A 15409-nucleotide genomic window follows, 5' to 3' on the forward strand; every position below is an offset into this window, starting at 1 on the left:
CCGCGGGGAGCGGAGCCCGGCCTCCCGCCCCCACCCCCCCCTTCGGTGCCTGAGTCTGGGCGGTGACACAAAAAGCTCCCGCTCGGAGCCCAGTGCCTGGCGGCCGTGTCCGACCGGGAGCGCCGAGGGCAGCGGGCAGGTGGGGCGCCTCCCGAAGGGCCGAGCCGGGAGCCCAGGCTGCAGGCGCGGACGGCGCGCTCCCCTCCCGCGCCGGCCCCGCAGCCCGCCTCGCGCGTCTGGCCGAGCGGGTGGCGGGCGCGCCGGGACCACCCCGCGATGCTCCCGCCGCCGCCGCCGCCGTAGGGAGCGCCGGAGCCCGCTGCAGAGAGAGGTCGGTGACTTTCGGTTTGTTTCTCGGCTCTGCCCCTCCCGGGTCGGGGGCGGCGAGAGGGGCGCGAAGGGATGGATGCCCTCGCCCCCACCGTGGCCGCGCCCGGAGCCAGGGAAGCGGGGAAGGGGAGCCGCCGCCTGGTGTGTTGGGGGGGCTTCTTTTGGGCAGCGGATGGGAGTGGCGGACCGCAGGGGTCCCGGGGAAGGGAGCGCAGCGCACAGCGGGGCGGTCCCGGGGCGCCGGGGAGGGGGTCCCTGGAGTTGCGTTTCGCCCGAGCGCTGGCGGAGTTGGGCTGGCGGCTGGGGCGGGGGAGCGGCGCTGTCGGCCGCTCCGCCGAGTCCTCGGATGCCCCCTGGAGCTCCAGTCCGAGGGAGCGCGTCTCGTGTCCGCGCCGCGCGCGCCCAGGACGGTGCACGTGCACGCGCGTCCCGGCTGCGCCCCCACCCCGCACGCACCCCGGACGGTCCCCTAGCAAGCCCCTTGTCGAGCGAGGTCCCTACCCCCAGAAGTTGCCCTCGCGCGCCACTCCGCGGCCCCGGGACCCCTCTCGGGAGGAGAGGGAGCCGTGGCGGGCCAGATGGTGGGGGTCTTTTGTGCGGACCCACGTGCCTGGGGCGCTTGCTCCTGGAAGGGCAGCGGCAGGACAAAGCAGGCTGGACGCGTGGGACGCTGCACGCGAGGCGGCGGTCCCGGATCCCGCTTAGGGTGGGGGTGGGGCGGGGGGAGCGCTGCGCGGTTTTGTAAAGAGTGGAGAAATCGGCAAAACAGTGACAGGGACTTGATGAGGTGGCGGACGGGGGCGAGGGAAAGGATGCTCCCGAATGCAGCGCCGGTGTGTCTGTCTGGGCGGGTGACCCGGCGTCCCGCATTCCCCGAGAACCCGGTTGACTAGTATATTTTGCTAGTGTGTCTTTTGCCCCGAGATGTTATTCTACGCCTTCTCGTGTTTCTTTCTCTTTTGAGGGGTCACAGTTGCTGGTGGAAGCTCTGCCACCGGAGGAGAACTTGGGGGCGGGGGAGACTGCAGCGGAGTGGGGGGAGGGGGTATTTATCCTATAGAGACAATTAGGAAGCGTTACGCCCCCTCCGGGGCTGGCCGGCTCCCCACACCTCCGCCGCCTCCCTCCGCCTCCCAGCGCACCCACTCTGCCGCCGCCGGCCGGGGAGGGTGCTTGAATTTCTTTCTTTGCTGCGCGAGTCTAACCCTTCCTGCGCGTCTTTCACTGCAGGCTGAACAAAGCTCAGGCTCAATTGTGCTTCCTGCTTGTCTGCCTCTTGCCTCCCAAACGCGTACCATTTCCACTTGATGTCATCACGCAGAAGGGGGTGAAAGGGACTTGATGACAGATTCAGGTAACCCCCAGCAGTCTGGGTAGCCGCCTGGGTGTCTCTGGGTCATTGGGGCCAACAGTGTTTGCACGGGGCCGACTGGGGGGTTTCTGCATCACACCATTCCTTTGCTGTCTGTGTGGTGGAGCCATGAGGGGCTGCTGCTAACTCCTGGTTCTGAGAAAGAAATTGCAAATGACTTGAAATCTTCCTTTGCAAGAAGTCATTGAGGGCAGGGTGCCTTTGGGGTTGAATCAATTCCCCCTGGTTTCCATGGATGGGAATTTTGATATATTCAGTACATGGGCAATTGTATCTGAACGTGGGGTTTGGATTAGATGCCTGCTTTCTTATCTGTAGTAATCTATTTTGGCTTCAGTCTCTTCGTGGATAATCGCTTGTTGAAAAGGTATCATTGTGAGGCGGATTGTAAATTTGACCAGAGCTCAATTAGGGCATTGGTCAAATGTAGTAACCTTCTTAGGAAATAATGTCTCTCCTGCAAGCCTTCATTGTAATCGTGTTTGCAATATCAGGAGGGACATGCCAGCAGTAAGTTCCTGGGAGGTGGAACGGAGGGCAGTTGGGGGAGCAGAGCAGAAAGAGAACAGAGAAAGGGCGCTTTAGTTAAGTTTCCATTTACATAGCCATGAAACATTAGGCTCTCAGTCTGCGTTTTATCTTTAGGTGTTTGGTTCTTTTCCAAAAACTCTGGCCTGTTCCTTTCTTTCCAAGGATAGCTCTGTTCTGGTGTCAACCTAATGAAATCTGGGGTTATCTTGATGGGGCTCAATGAAAATGTAACCTTCAGACGCGTCAGATCACCTTGGCATCGGCATTGTCTCCTAGAGGGCAGAGTCCTCGCATCCTGCCCGAGAAGCAGAGACTAAGAGTGGCTATGGAGGTAGCCTCAAGGTTCCTCTCCCAGGAAGAAGGCATTGCTGAGGGCCCAAGCTCTCTTGAGCTGCAGCGATACCCGCACTGTCTGTGGCAGATTCCCCCATCACCTTGCCCTCCCCTCCAAATCCCTTGAAAAATAAAATGGAAAAACTTGAAGGATTTGTCATTCCCCTCTAGGGTAGTCTTGAAAGGTGACTTTAAGCAAATGTCAGTGACAACTGGCTTGTATCCTTGTACTCCGAGTGTCTGGGAATCACCAGGAAAAGTAAGGGAGGTATCTGGTCCCAGCTGGAACAAAGGCCACTGCTTTGGGAAGATCAGATTCGTAATGGTGCCAGGATAGAGGGATTTTGACAAGTAATTTTTATGTCAGCAATAACGCAGGGTGTGTGCTGTGTTCCTGCAAGAGGAGAAGCCACGTGATGGGATAATAAGGAGTGTAATAATGCAATAGAAACAAAGGGTGTGGGTTTTTTTTTTTAATAGAAAAAATAAATACCTCACACACAGAATTCCACCAGGGAGAACAGCTGCCTGCACATGTAAATGCACGTCCAAGAACAAAGATAGCCACAGTGCAGTGTTCGGCGTACTGTGGTTTTAAGCGCTGTGTGGTAATAAATCATAATAAAGTGTTATATTGATGCTGATTTTGTTTTCTTGAGGTGGAGGCTCCCCAGCCCCAGATGTCTGCAGTAGTGTGTTTAGCTGTGGGGTGGGGAACCCTAGAGGGTTATTAGACCAACCTTTGCCCCCAGTGCCCAAGGCTTTTCTACAGAGTGTTCCCTCTAATTCAATTCAGTAGATGTTGATCGAGCACCTGATAAATAATAGTCTCTGTGAAAAATGCCAAGGGGAGGGCGGGTGGGGAGACTGTCTGGAGACCTAAAGATGAGCCACCTTCAGGAAGCTTATGGAAGACCTGATTTTAATTAAGTTGGATGCAAGCTAAAGAAAGAGGAACAAAGGGTGGCATTGGACTTCTGAGGGAGGAGCTTATGGCCATTGAATGCCTCTTTCATTGGGGAGATCACTACTTCATAGACTGGACCTATTGTCAGAAGGTGACCTTTTTTTTTCATAGGCTTTAAACTCTTGAGCTGAATTCCACATGAATGTTTAGATCTCACCATTGTTGAAAGGTCATTCTGTTTCATTCCTTATTCCCTGTGAGTTGCTTGAACTTGTCTGTCCTGTCTGCACCCTCTACATTTGAAAGAGTGGCTTGAAGTTTGAAACAAACTCTGCTTTTTTGGTACTACCTGATTTAGAAAGCAGATGGGGAGAGGAACTTTTGCAGGGTTCTCTCTGTTTTAAAACAGCGATAATATTGGCAAGTTGGGCTAGGTTACACTGCAGGAAGAAATCACCTTGAAATCTCTGTGGTTAAACACAGTTTCTTTCTTTCCAGTGCAGTGTGTCCGGTGTGGTCAGCAGGTGTAGGCCCTGCTCGTCCTCATCACCTGAAGACACAAACTGAGGCAGGTGTGATCTTGAATGTGCAGTCCTGGAAAGGAAGCTAGAGGATCTCATTGTATTAATGACACGATCGGGCACAGAAGTGACTCAGATTGCTTTGGCCAGAACTTGTCCTAGAACCCCACTGAAACCATAGTTCAGTATCTCTTGTCTTGAAGAAGGCGAAATCTGAAAAAGGGGTAGCCGCGAGTGATCACCAATGACTTCCACAGGTGCTGTGGCCCAGATGAGGTTACAAAGTGTCTTTCTGTGGGGCTAGCTCATACTTTGTAGACATTGGGTGTTATAAGAGTATCAGTTGAAAGAATGAATGAAAAATAACTTAAAGAATCTGGTTCTACCCCCAAATGGTATTTACTGATGTGTTGGTATTATATTTACTGATATAACTGTACACTGACCATCAAATTTAAAAAAACCATAATGTTCTCTCTTGTTGCCTGTTTTGAGTAGTTGTTTATTCTGACGTGATAGGCCAGGAAATGGTTGTAGGGCTAGTTCTAGGAGGTTCTGTGTTTAGCATTATGTAACAGAGAGCTGTTACTTACAGACTTTCTCTCCCTCTCCATCTGCCTCTTGTCTAAGACTTTTTGAGTTTGTTTGGAACAGCCTGGGTAGGAAAGGAGTGGCGGGGGGCCTAGAGTCACATAGGGGGTCGCCTCACACAGCAAAGATGGCAGGGCCCTAGAGAAGACTTCGAGGGGGCAGGAATTTGTATAGGGTGGCCTTGGGTTATCCCCTTGTGACTCTGAGGTTTAGAAAAAGCACTTTGGATGAGCGACGTTTTCTGGTCATGGGGCCAGCAGAACACCTAGAGTGTTCTGGGACATTCATGCTCCCATCAGCAACCATGTTGACAAAGAGGGTGGTAAGTTTTAAAGCCTGCCTTGTTGCTTTCTCCCTCAAAACAGTTGGGTGCACAAGGGGCAGTGGGTTAAGTAATTGGCGGCTTGTAGAGAGATTTTGCTGTCAGAAGTGCTGGTTCCTCAAAATATCTTTGTTCATGTTTTGATGAATGCATGCATGGATTAGAGTTTTTAGGATTTGAGAAATACCTTCGGCATACGTGTGGAATTTAACAAAATATTTTGTATTGCTTCTGGCTCAGTAATCACCTCGCTTGCTGAAGTCATTTTTTATAAAAAGCTCTCCCTAGACAGGTGATACGGTGAAATGGCCCCTGAGTCACAGTGACTAGGGGACATCAGTGTTAGCCTAAGAAGGCAGAGGCTGCCCTTTGCTTCCCTTGAGTGACACAGTGTTGCACCCAGAGGCGGGGAAAGTGGGAAATGAGTGGCTGAGAAGCCTGACGGGAGAACCAAATATAGCCCGGCCACAACCTCCAGGAACCCACCAGGGTGTGTGGGTTGGGCTGAGGGTGAGCCCAGACCCCGCAAGAGGGAAAACGAAGTCCTGAGGGACTCGAGTCTCGAAATACATTTGTGAAGCTCCGCAACACATTTCTGTGTTTTGTTTGGCCTCTGAGTGCCCACCACTTAGTTAATTTCATAATTAGTCCGCGGACCAGGTAGAGGACACTTGTGGAGTGAATGGGATGCCTGGCCCCGGGCGCCGTGGAAATGTCGAGAAAGCCGGAAGGGAGGAGGGCGTGGGTTTTCCTGCTCCTTCCCTGCTGGCTTTTTGGCTTTGTGAGCTGCCCGGACTCCAGGAGTCTGCTTTCGTGATTGAAATCACCATTTAGATAAACGAAGTTACTCTTACGTTTAAGGATTTTTGGTTTCTGGTTGACTTACTGTCCCTGGAAGACTTGAGGCCAGCAGCAAGCAGTTTGTGTGTGACTGTTTCTCCTTTGGGTGGTCCTTGAAGCCTGTGGTTTTCTGGCCTAGACCCTCTATGGCTGCTGAGGCCTGGAGTACATTTTTTGTAGAAGTGTAGGGGGGCTCCTTGTGGTCTACGGGGAGCAGAGGGCGTGAATAGAGCGTGGTGTCTTACTTGCCGCTGGATTTGTTCATTCCCACTCACTGCAAACATCCTGCAGGTTAAAACTTACTCTGAGGTCACACAGGCTCCCTGGGCTACCAGACTTCATGCAGGGACGGCGTTGATCAAATGCCGCGGGGAGGGGCAGAGACCTGTTGAAGTGGGGGCTTGGGGCGCCATGTTCTGTGCCTGTGCTTGCTTTCTTGGCCCTCCTGCCTACCTCCCAAGGAAATGTAACTTTCCTGCCTCACTTTCTGTTTATAAATCCAGATAAGCACACACTTAGTACACTCCTCACTGACGTTCTCTGGTCACTGATGAGATTTTGGCAAAAGCTTTGACAGATACCGTGGAAATAGGGAGCGTTCTCATGAATGTTGGGATTCTGTTGATGAACAGATGGACTGTCCCTCCTTAGTGACAGTTCCCTGCCTCCCTTCATTTCTGTCCTCACTATCGTCTCCCAGCGGAGGACTTAATTTCTCTCGGGACTCTAAGAGTGAATAACCTTACCTCCTGGCTTTCCCACCCCAATCCATATGAGAAAATGCTGGTACCCTTAGGACAGTAGACCATTTTAGGTGTTCATTCCCTTGCTTAATACTTTTTGGTGGCTTCTGTCTTTTGGGGATGAGGTTCATATATTTTACTCTTCCCTTTAAGGCTTTCCCCACCTAGACTCAAGACTTCATGTCCATCCCTAACTTTTGCTCTGAGTTTAAGAGTAGCTGGGATGGTGAACCCACTAGTCCCTGAAATGTTTTGCATAGCCTGTTTAAAATTCTGGAATATTCTGTGGCCTGCAATGTCCTCTCCCTATACTATGTCCCTCAAGGTGTGATTTGGCTTTTAACTCTTCTAAAAAACATTTAACTCTGTCACTTTATCCCATAGCAATGCTTCACTCCTGCAAAGTTCCCTGGCAAAATCGTATTCATCCCTCATTTCATTTAACGTTCATTCATTCTACAAAGGACACTTATCATAGATGGTCTTGTATTATCACCTAAGATGGAGGGGTCTTTTTCTTCTCTTTTTTTTTTTTTTTTTTTTTTTTTTAAATTTGAGAGGAGAGAGAGCACAAGTAGAGGGGAGGTGCAGAAGGAGAAGCAGACTCCTCGCTGAGCAGGGAGCCTAATGCGAGGCTCGATCCTAGGACCCTAGGCTCAGGACTGGAGGGTAGGTGCTTAACTGACTGAGCCACCCAGGCACCCTTGTCTTTTTCTTTCTCTTTAATCCCTAGGAATAGAAACCTACTCGAGCTAGTTCAGATGAAGGGTGATGTACTGAAAAGATATCCCAGGATGTGAATGGGATTTTTCCAGTCACTGCTTAGCTGGGGGAGAGGGGGAGGGGTACAGTTTCCTCCAAGGGGGCCTTGGAGCTGGTGGATGTAGGGACTGAAACCAGCAACATCTCATTTCTCTTGCAAGCTCCTTAGAGATGAATACTGGATGAGGTTTGAACCTATTTTGTATTCCCCACCATGTTAGTGCAACATAAGGGCTCAATACATACTCAATCATTGATGAATCTTTGACAGCCCAGAAATGATTTTGACCTACTGTGATTATAGATCCTTTTGGCCTTAGACTTAAAGGAAGTTAAGAAGACAGAAACTTTTTTTTTTCCTGATTGACTTTCTTTATTTGTTAGAGAGCAGAGAGCACGAGTGTGAGTGGAGGTGGGGGAGGAGCAGAGAGAGAGGGAGAAGGAGACTCCCCGCTGAGCGCGGAGCCCAACACAGGGCACGATCCCAGGACCCCGAGATCATGTCCTGAACTGAAGCCAAGAACTGGAAGCCCAGCTGACCCCAACCAAGGGAAACTTATTTTTAAGAGCTTCCCCTACTTGCATTAATAATGATTAAGTATTGAATCAAATTAGAGTTGCCAGGCTTCATGTGCATTTCAGCGGTTGGGAAGTGAATGTTCTCATTGAGGGTTGTCACTCTAACAAAAGGAATTGTTATTGGTAATCTGTTTCTCAGCTTCTGTTTGTCCGCTTCTTCCAGCACAACAAGAGTACACACAAAAACATCTTCTTGGGGGACATAGAAAACTTACATCCCATGATCTCAAGGCTACCCCACAGTCTCAAGAAGCAGACCATGTTGTTTGGATTTGACCATAGTGGGCAACTGTTGTCCATTTGGCTGCCATGTCTCCCTTCGTCATTAGCTTGTAGCCATAAGTGCCTTTGAGGTAGACATCTGGTTTGCTCTTCCTCTTTTGATTTTGGAATACTCGTTCACATGATGGAAACTAACCCTTGGAATGCTTGATCATTACGGATAGCGTTATTATGAAAGAGGAAATGTGTTTAGCTGCTTGGAGAAAATGGCCACGGATACATTAACATCAAAATAATGTTCTCAGTTTGAGGGCTAATGAATGGAACTGAGATCCGTGTCTCAAAAAACAAAGTATTTGGTGTGATATTCTTTTCCAGTTGTATTGCTCGGGGGTAGGTTTGTAAATTGCTTCCTTGCAGGTTGATACGAGGTTGAAAGTGGTTGGCGAGAATGTGGATAGATCTCTGTACCTCTTTTGGAGAATTTGCCCCTTTGTTGCATGTGACGTAAGGATCAACGGTCATTGTGACTGAGTGAGTGATAGCTTATTCAACCGTACAGGTAAAGAGCCTTCTTTACGTGAGGCAAGCACTTGTCCATTCGGTCCTACTCCATCACATTGACGATTGAGAAACCTAACTACTGAGAAATAGAATCCATCTGTCCACCTCTGGTGATGGGTAAAATAGCATATGAAACACTGAGAATCAATGGCGTAAACCCTGTATTAGGTATAAAATTGTATTAAATTATTAAATTTATTCAAATAAGTTCCTGTCATTTGTTAGGCACAATTCTGCACAGTTCTAGGTAAAACCCTTGCCTTAGCTTAATGTACAAACTTAACTTGTAATTAATTTGCGGGTTTTTTTTTTTTTTTTTTTTGGCAGTGGCGAAGCTAAAAGGGGACAGAATAAAAGAAATGTTTCTGATACTCATCCCCCTCAATTCTTGACCATTACCATACATACCCATTTTACCTGATCCTAAGTCAGTTGAGTGATTAAAAACATGGCATATTTGAAGCAAGATGGGTTTGGGTTCAGGTGTTGGCTCTGCCCTTAATGATCTTGAGTAAATAAGGTCTGACTGAGCTTTGGTTTCTTTGTCTGGAAAATGGAGGACAGTCAACCTCACTGAGCTATTCGAGAGTAAGTTAGTTCATTTGCATAAGGTGCTTAGCGTGTTGGCCTGTGCATCCTAAATGCTACATTAATGGCGGCTGTTACTACTGTCCCTTTTACTTGGCATCTGCCATCCACCAGTTGTGTTGAAATCTGGAAATCTCGGGATGAACAGTTGTGCTTTACGTTGCAGAAGCTCTGGAACTAGCCACGAAGATAACCACATCCAAATACCTACGGCCTCTGGCATTTTTATAAGGATTTGCTTCGTATGTCATGGCATTGGAGTCTTATCATTGGAGAGTCTTTGTAGAGCTTTGCCTATATGGCGTGGAGTTTAGGATGATCGGCCTTCTCAGGAGGAGGCTGGAGGAAGCAGAGCGGCTCTGGGACAGCTCACAGGCAGTCGGCCTTCCTTGAAGAGCACCAGCGTCCTTTCTCCGGTGACCTCAGTCCTCCCGGGCCAGGGGGTCTGGTTTCCAGGGTCTGGTTTCTTGGGAGGTAGGATGACCCACCAATTCAGCTTTTCCAGGACTAAGAGGATACCCCGAGTGAGGGACTTTCTGTTTTCAAAACCAGAAAGGCCCCAGGAAGCCCAGCATTACTTGGTTACGCTACCGAGGGGTCCTGTCCTTGTTGTCTGTTTTTTTGTTCTCCCTGAAGCAGGCTTTGTGGACATTTCCCACGGTTGGAGAGGCAGCCGTCCTCAGAAGTGAGGCAGCAGAGAGCTGGCCTGGACAAGCCTGCAGAAGGCAGTTGGCTTTGTCAGTCCTTTTCTTTCTGAATGTGCTTTTTGGAATAGGATCTTTATTATTATTGCTGTTATTTTTATTAAAGAAGAGATCTCTTTAGTACAGGCAAGAAAGGCAACTAGCCTATATGATAGAGCTATAAAGTTAACGGGATCTTTTAAAAATGCTCTTTAAGTTGTAATATTTGTTGTGCCTGGAAGGGTTTTTTGCACAGGGCTTGGTACACAGTGGCTATTTAATAAATACCTGTTGAAGGAAGGGTGCAGTTTAATCTTGGGAAATGACCTTGAGCTGGGTTCCAGTGCAGGGCCAGGTTGCTGATCCTTGCAGGATTTCAGTCTGGGCCCGCGGATGGGTTCCTTGAAAATGCACAACCTTCTCTCCTCTCTGGGTCCCTTGTGCTGCGACCTGGAGTGTATGAGCTGTTGCTTCTCTGACTGTTTGTTGTTGTTCTTCTTGTTGGAACCACGTGACACTGGCCGATGCGTTGCCTTGTCTTTTGTTTGACGCTCGGATGCTTCTGGAACGTGCGCATGTTGTGCACAGAATTGTAGTGTGATCGAGGGCCTGTGCGCCCGCTGCCCTGTGTTTTCCTCGAGTTAAGGGAGCGATTTCCTGATGAGTCTGTTCATCCCAAGTGGGGGTTGGGAAGGGAAGGAGCCTAGCTCCTGCCTCCGGAGTGGGGTATCTGGAAGCCTGGGGGCCAATTTGTCTGCATTCTCTTTCTGAATCTCCATTACTAACATATGGGGTTGATGGCAACTGATAAGGCCCTTGGATTAGCCACAGATTTTTCTGATCTTTAGCCGATGCCTCCAGTGATAACCCTTTGTGTTCTGTTTCTTCTTGGGAAGTGTAACTATTTATCTGGGGATGTTAGGACCTGCAGCAAATTACCCAAACAGTAATTAGTTTGCTAGTTGTAGACCCGGGGCACAGAGCACCTGAGGGCAATTGCTAGACATTTACGTCACTCTTTCAACTCAGATTCCTGGGTAATCACCATGGCTCTGAGAAATACTCATTTTGGTTCCTGATAAGCCAGATTTCCTCAGGGCCTGTTGCTTCACCTGAGAAAAAGGTAAATGGTTTGTCTGTGGAAGGGGAAACTTACAGGCAAGCAGAATGCATTTTATTTTATTTTGAAGATTTTATTTTATTTTTAAGATTTTATTTATTTTACAGACAGATCACAAGCAGGCAGAGAGACAGGCAGAGAGAGAGAGAGGAGGAAGCAGGCTCCCTGCTGAGCAGAGAGCCCGATGTGGGGCTCGATTCCAGGACCCTGGGATCATGACCTGAGCTAAAGGCAGAGGCTTTAACCCACTGAGCAACACAGGCGCCCCCAGAATGCATTTTATAAATTGCCCTTATTTCTACGCAAATGTTAAATATTAGTTCAAAGAGTTAGTGCTTTGTTTGTTTGTTTTTTTGTTTTGTTTTGTTTTTTGCAGAATCACTCGTTTACTTTTTTCCAACAGCAGAGTCAGAGCTATCTAAAATTAATCGTTCACACACCTTGAGTTTATGTTACAGTAATAAACGCGGTGTTTGAGAACTGCATCTTAGGGCCCTCATTCTTCCCAACAAGAAGTTCTTTGATTTGCGAGAAAAAATGTCTTCACCTAGAGGTTAAAAAGAATATGTGAAGTTTTACCCCAGATTTATTAGGTCTTATTTGTGGAACCTGTTCGTTGGAGGTGCCAAAGCTTCTTTGTAATGTGCTCCTTAAAATAACATTCTCAGGAATCAAGGCCAGTCTGGAATGGAAATTGAAAAAGAAATGCTGTCCAGACAACTTAGAATTCCTTGTAAATTAGGAGGGCAGTGATAATCAATTTTGAAGTGTAAATGGAATTCAGCCTCGGTCATCTGGTCGCCTTGGCTTTCATTTTGTTCCTTGTCCTTGACTTACCGCAAAGGGCAGCGCCATTTGACTCTACGGCACCCGTGAGTAAAGGTGACTGGGGCTTCGCCTGTGTTCACCTAGGACCCCCCCCCCCCCCAGGAGTGGGGTGCTCACCGTGAGTCTAGGCAGAGGGGGAGGCCGCTCGGCTCTGGGTGACGCTCCTCTGCGTTCTGGAGTTCACCTCCCTCAGCTTAACTCCTCTGAGATTCTGACTTGTAAAGAAACAAATTTCTTCCTTTTATGAGGCTTTTTAGTGCTAGGTGACTGGTGTCGTTCGATATAATCTATAGTACTTAACAGCTAAATACACTTTGTTTTCCCAGAGCTGATCACAGCGAAAATGAGAAAAGGAGAGAGAGAGAGACAACAGTTGGAGGGAAGAAAAGTGAGTTAAGCGAATAAGGGGGTAAATAATTATGTAGGAGTGTGGTATTTTTTAGACTCAATTTTAGCTTCAAAATGAAGAAAAACTGGTGTTTACATGGTGGCATTGACTTCGTAATTAAAAGCATCTTGCCCGAAGCAAATTGACATTGTTATTAATAATGCATGTTTTACAAAATGACATGGAACTTTATCCGTTGTTTTCCTTCCCAAACTGTGTTGGATTCCACAGTGCATTTCTCGGCGGGGGGTGGGGGGTGGGGGGAATAACTCTAATACAGAGATAGCAGATAACATGTATTACAGGCTTCAGGCTCAGTGCTAACTGCTTTAAGCATGTTATCTGAGAGGCAGAGGATCCTGGAAAGTTAGGGGACTTGCCCAAGGTCACACGGCGAGTTTATGCCAGAGCTGGGATACGGAGCCTGTGGGGTCTGCTCTTAACCCCCAGCCTGGGAGCCACATCCACGGCTGGGATTCAGAATTGAAAAAAGCAGTTAAGTCCTTTTTAAAAAATGGGTTCAGTGTGGTATAACTCAGGAAGCGATCTGACTCCTGCACGCTTCTGTCCCTGCGAACAAAGATGGATGATTTGGGTCCGCATCTCCCTGAATCAGTCTCATCGTGGCTTCGGGGCTGTGTGGTTTGAAGGAGTCGGTGATGAGTTCTGCTGGGAAATTTGCAGTGTGATTTCCGACTATTCTCTGAGCTCTGCCCTGTGCTGACATGTTTCTGTGCAGTTTGGTGGTGGGAATTGTTTCTTGAAGGGCTACTTGACTGAAGGCCAGTGTGCGTAGCTGGGAGCTTAAGACTTTCATGAGTACTCTACTAAAAAATATTGTTCAAACAAAAAAGCATTTCTTACAATGGCCGTCGGTGGGCGAGCCCTCCTGCCCTTGTTACTGTTTTGCCCCACACCAAAACGGGAGTAAGTCCTCTCCTTTCATTGTGCCATTGCTTTGTTCGTGGAGTTCCCTCTTCCTGGAATGCCTTCCCCCTTCCCACAAAAATGCCTTGTCTCCATGGAAAGCTGTAAGTAGCTGCTTCCTTCAAGACTTCTTTCCCATTCTGCTTCATGGATTCTCCTCCAACCCTCTGAGGAAGAATTAGGGTTCCTTCCATTTGTTCTTTTTTAATCGTACTTACCTCTGGTTGCCTCCCTGCTCCACTGGAGAATTCTCTGACTGCAGGGACCTTGTCTTGTTCAGGAGTTCAGATGAATGGACGGAGGAACAAACAAGCGGATGAATGAACAAACTTGAAATGTGGATTCCTTGGGATTGATGAGAGTGTATGGTGACAGATGGCGGTAGACCTGAGCATTGACATGTCCTATGGTGGTGGGGAGTGGCTGGGTGCTTCCACAATCTCAGCATTGTTGACATTTGGGACTGGATGGGTCTTTGTTGCAGGGAGACTGACCTGTGCCCAGCGGGGTGTTCAGTAGCACCCTTGGACCTTACACACTCAGTGCCAGTTGCCTCATTAGGACAGAGATGTTTCCAGGCATTGCCAGTCTCCTGGGAGTCATAGTTGCCTCCACAGTGTTGACAACCACTGTACTAGACAACTTTCCTCATGGGGCGGGGAGGCAGAGGCATGTGACTGATTCTCACCCATGGGGTGTGTGTGGAAATGAGAGGCAACTAAGGGAGGAGGGCCTTTTCCACATTTGCTCTCTTTCTGGTCTGCTGGCCAGCTGCGGGGGGGTGTGGTGGGGGAGAACTGCGAAGGCCTGGGCTGTGATGGAGCCACAGGGTGGGAGAAGCCACAGGGTGGGAGAAGCCTCAGGATGGGAGAAGCCTCAGGATGGGAGAAGCCTGAATGACTGTGTGAAGCAGAACCTCCCTCCCCGAGCGGAAGTGAAATGCAGCGTGAAGAAGGGGTTAAACCATGTGCGGCGTTAGGCTGCTGAGATTTGGGGGTATTTATTCTGACAGTCAGTCTCCGCTGCCTCACCTTCCCTGACATTTGGATGGAGACCCCTCCGTGAAGCAGCCATGCCAGGATTCCAGGTAGTCAGTAAAAACAGACCTTCCAGCCATGGAGAAAGGGACGGTATTTTTGTTGGTTCTTGTAAGGCATCAGCCTTAGTGCTATAATTCTGTTAACTTCTAGATTTTTGTCAGAAACTAAGACGAGGAGAAATGGGAGTTTGGATCCCACTACTCTGGTAATTCTGACATGTGAAGAACGAACAATTTTGAGCTATAAATAATTTTAGTAGAAAGTGATAAAACCTCCAACATCCTGGCAGGTTTCACTTCACCATGTGGGGCTGTGGGCCTGTGGTCTGGGTTCAGGTCGTTTATTTGTGGCAATTTTTGTATAATGCATTTTCACATTTTGGGGGAGGGGGATGACAGATGTGGATACCCTGCAGTCACAGCTGTTCCCCACACCATTAATTAATGAGTCACCGTGTGATGTGCTGGGCCTCGAAGCAGACTCATATTTGCATAGTCCAGCCGGATGCTGTGGATTCGTGTCCTTTAAAAATCTGACCCCAAAAGATTGCTTATCGGGCCAGATTCAGGGCCTGGTTCTGGATTTCTTGTGCAGCAATTAATCGTATCTGTGGTTGTCTCTACACAGAGCCACGGACCAAAATGCATAAGTCCCATAGTTTCATTTGGCCCCCATCTGGGTGACAGCGGCAGGGTTGTTTGCCGGAGACAATGGCTGTTTGTACGGGAGCCCCTTGACGGCCGAAGGCGTTGTGTCTGGTTCAGTGGCCGGATGCCTGCCCTGTTTGCACAACATTCACTCCATGGTACAGAGAGCCTCCTGCCCCCACCCCCCCGTCCCCCCACCCTCCTCTGCCCCCGCCCCCGGTGAATTTCACCCCACCTGTCAAATCAGCCAGAGACTCCCTGTCAGGAAGAGAGCAGATGTGGACTGACAATTCTAAGATGGTGAAGTCTTCCTTTCTAGTAAAAATCCTGCCAGATATCTTAACTACCAAGTCTGTGATTTTTGTGGGGTTTTCTTCCCCCATATAGAACATTTGCACTATAATAAGACCAGCTAACCCGTATAGGACTAGTTATATGCCAGGCTCTAAGTGTTTTGCATTGTGTGTGCCTTATTCTCACTACAGCCTGAAGGGGAAGGTACTTTTTATCTCTATTTTAATTTGCTTCTTTACAAGAACTTGAGGCTACATGACATGCCAAGGTCACAAAG

General features: G+C 48.7%; 1 protein-coding gene across 2 annotated transcripts in view; it reads left to right on the forward strand.

Annotated features, from left to right (window-relative positions):
• The first annotated feature begins 246 nt into the window (after positions 1-246).
• RNF152 (ring finger protein 152) overlaps positions 247-15409 on the forward strand; it is a 77712-nt gene continuing 62549 nt past the window's right edge. The window contains exon 1 of one of the 2 annotated variants that reach the window (XM_044242870.1): positions 247-331. The gene's annotated coding sequence lies outside the window, so the exon portion shown is untranslated. Of the gene's footprint in view, positions 332-1615; positions 1685-15409 lie in introns of those variants that run through there. The other variant, XM_044242871.1, reaches the window with a different exon arrangement.

This window comes from Neovison vison, chromosome 3 (assembly GCF_020171115.1).
Source record: "Neovison vison isolate M4711 chromosome 3, ASM_NN_V1, whole genome shotgun sequence".
In the NCBI taxonomy this organism is placed as follows: domain Eukaryota; kingdom Metazoa; phylum Chordata; class Mammalia; order Carnivora; family Mustelidae; genus Neogale; species Neogale vison.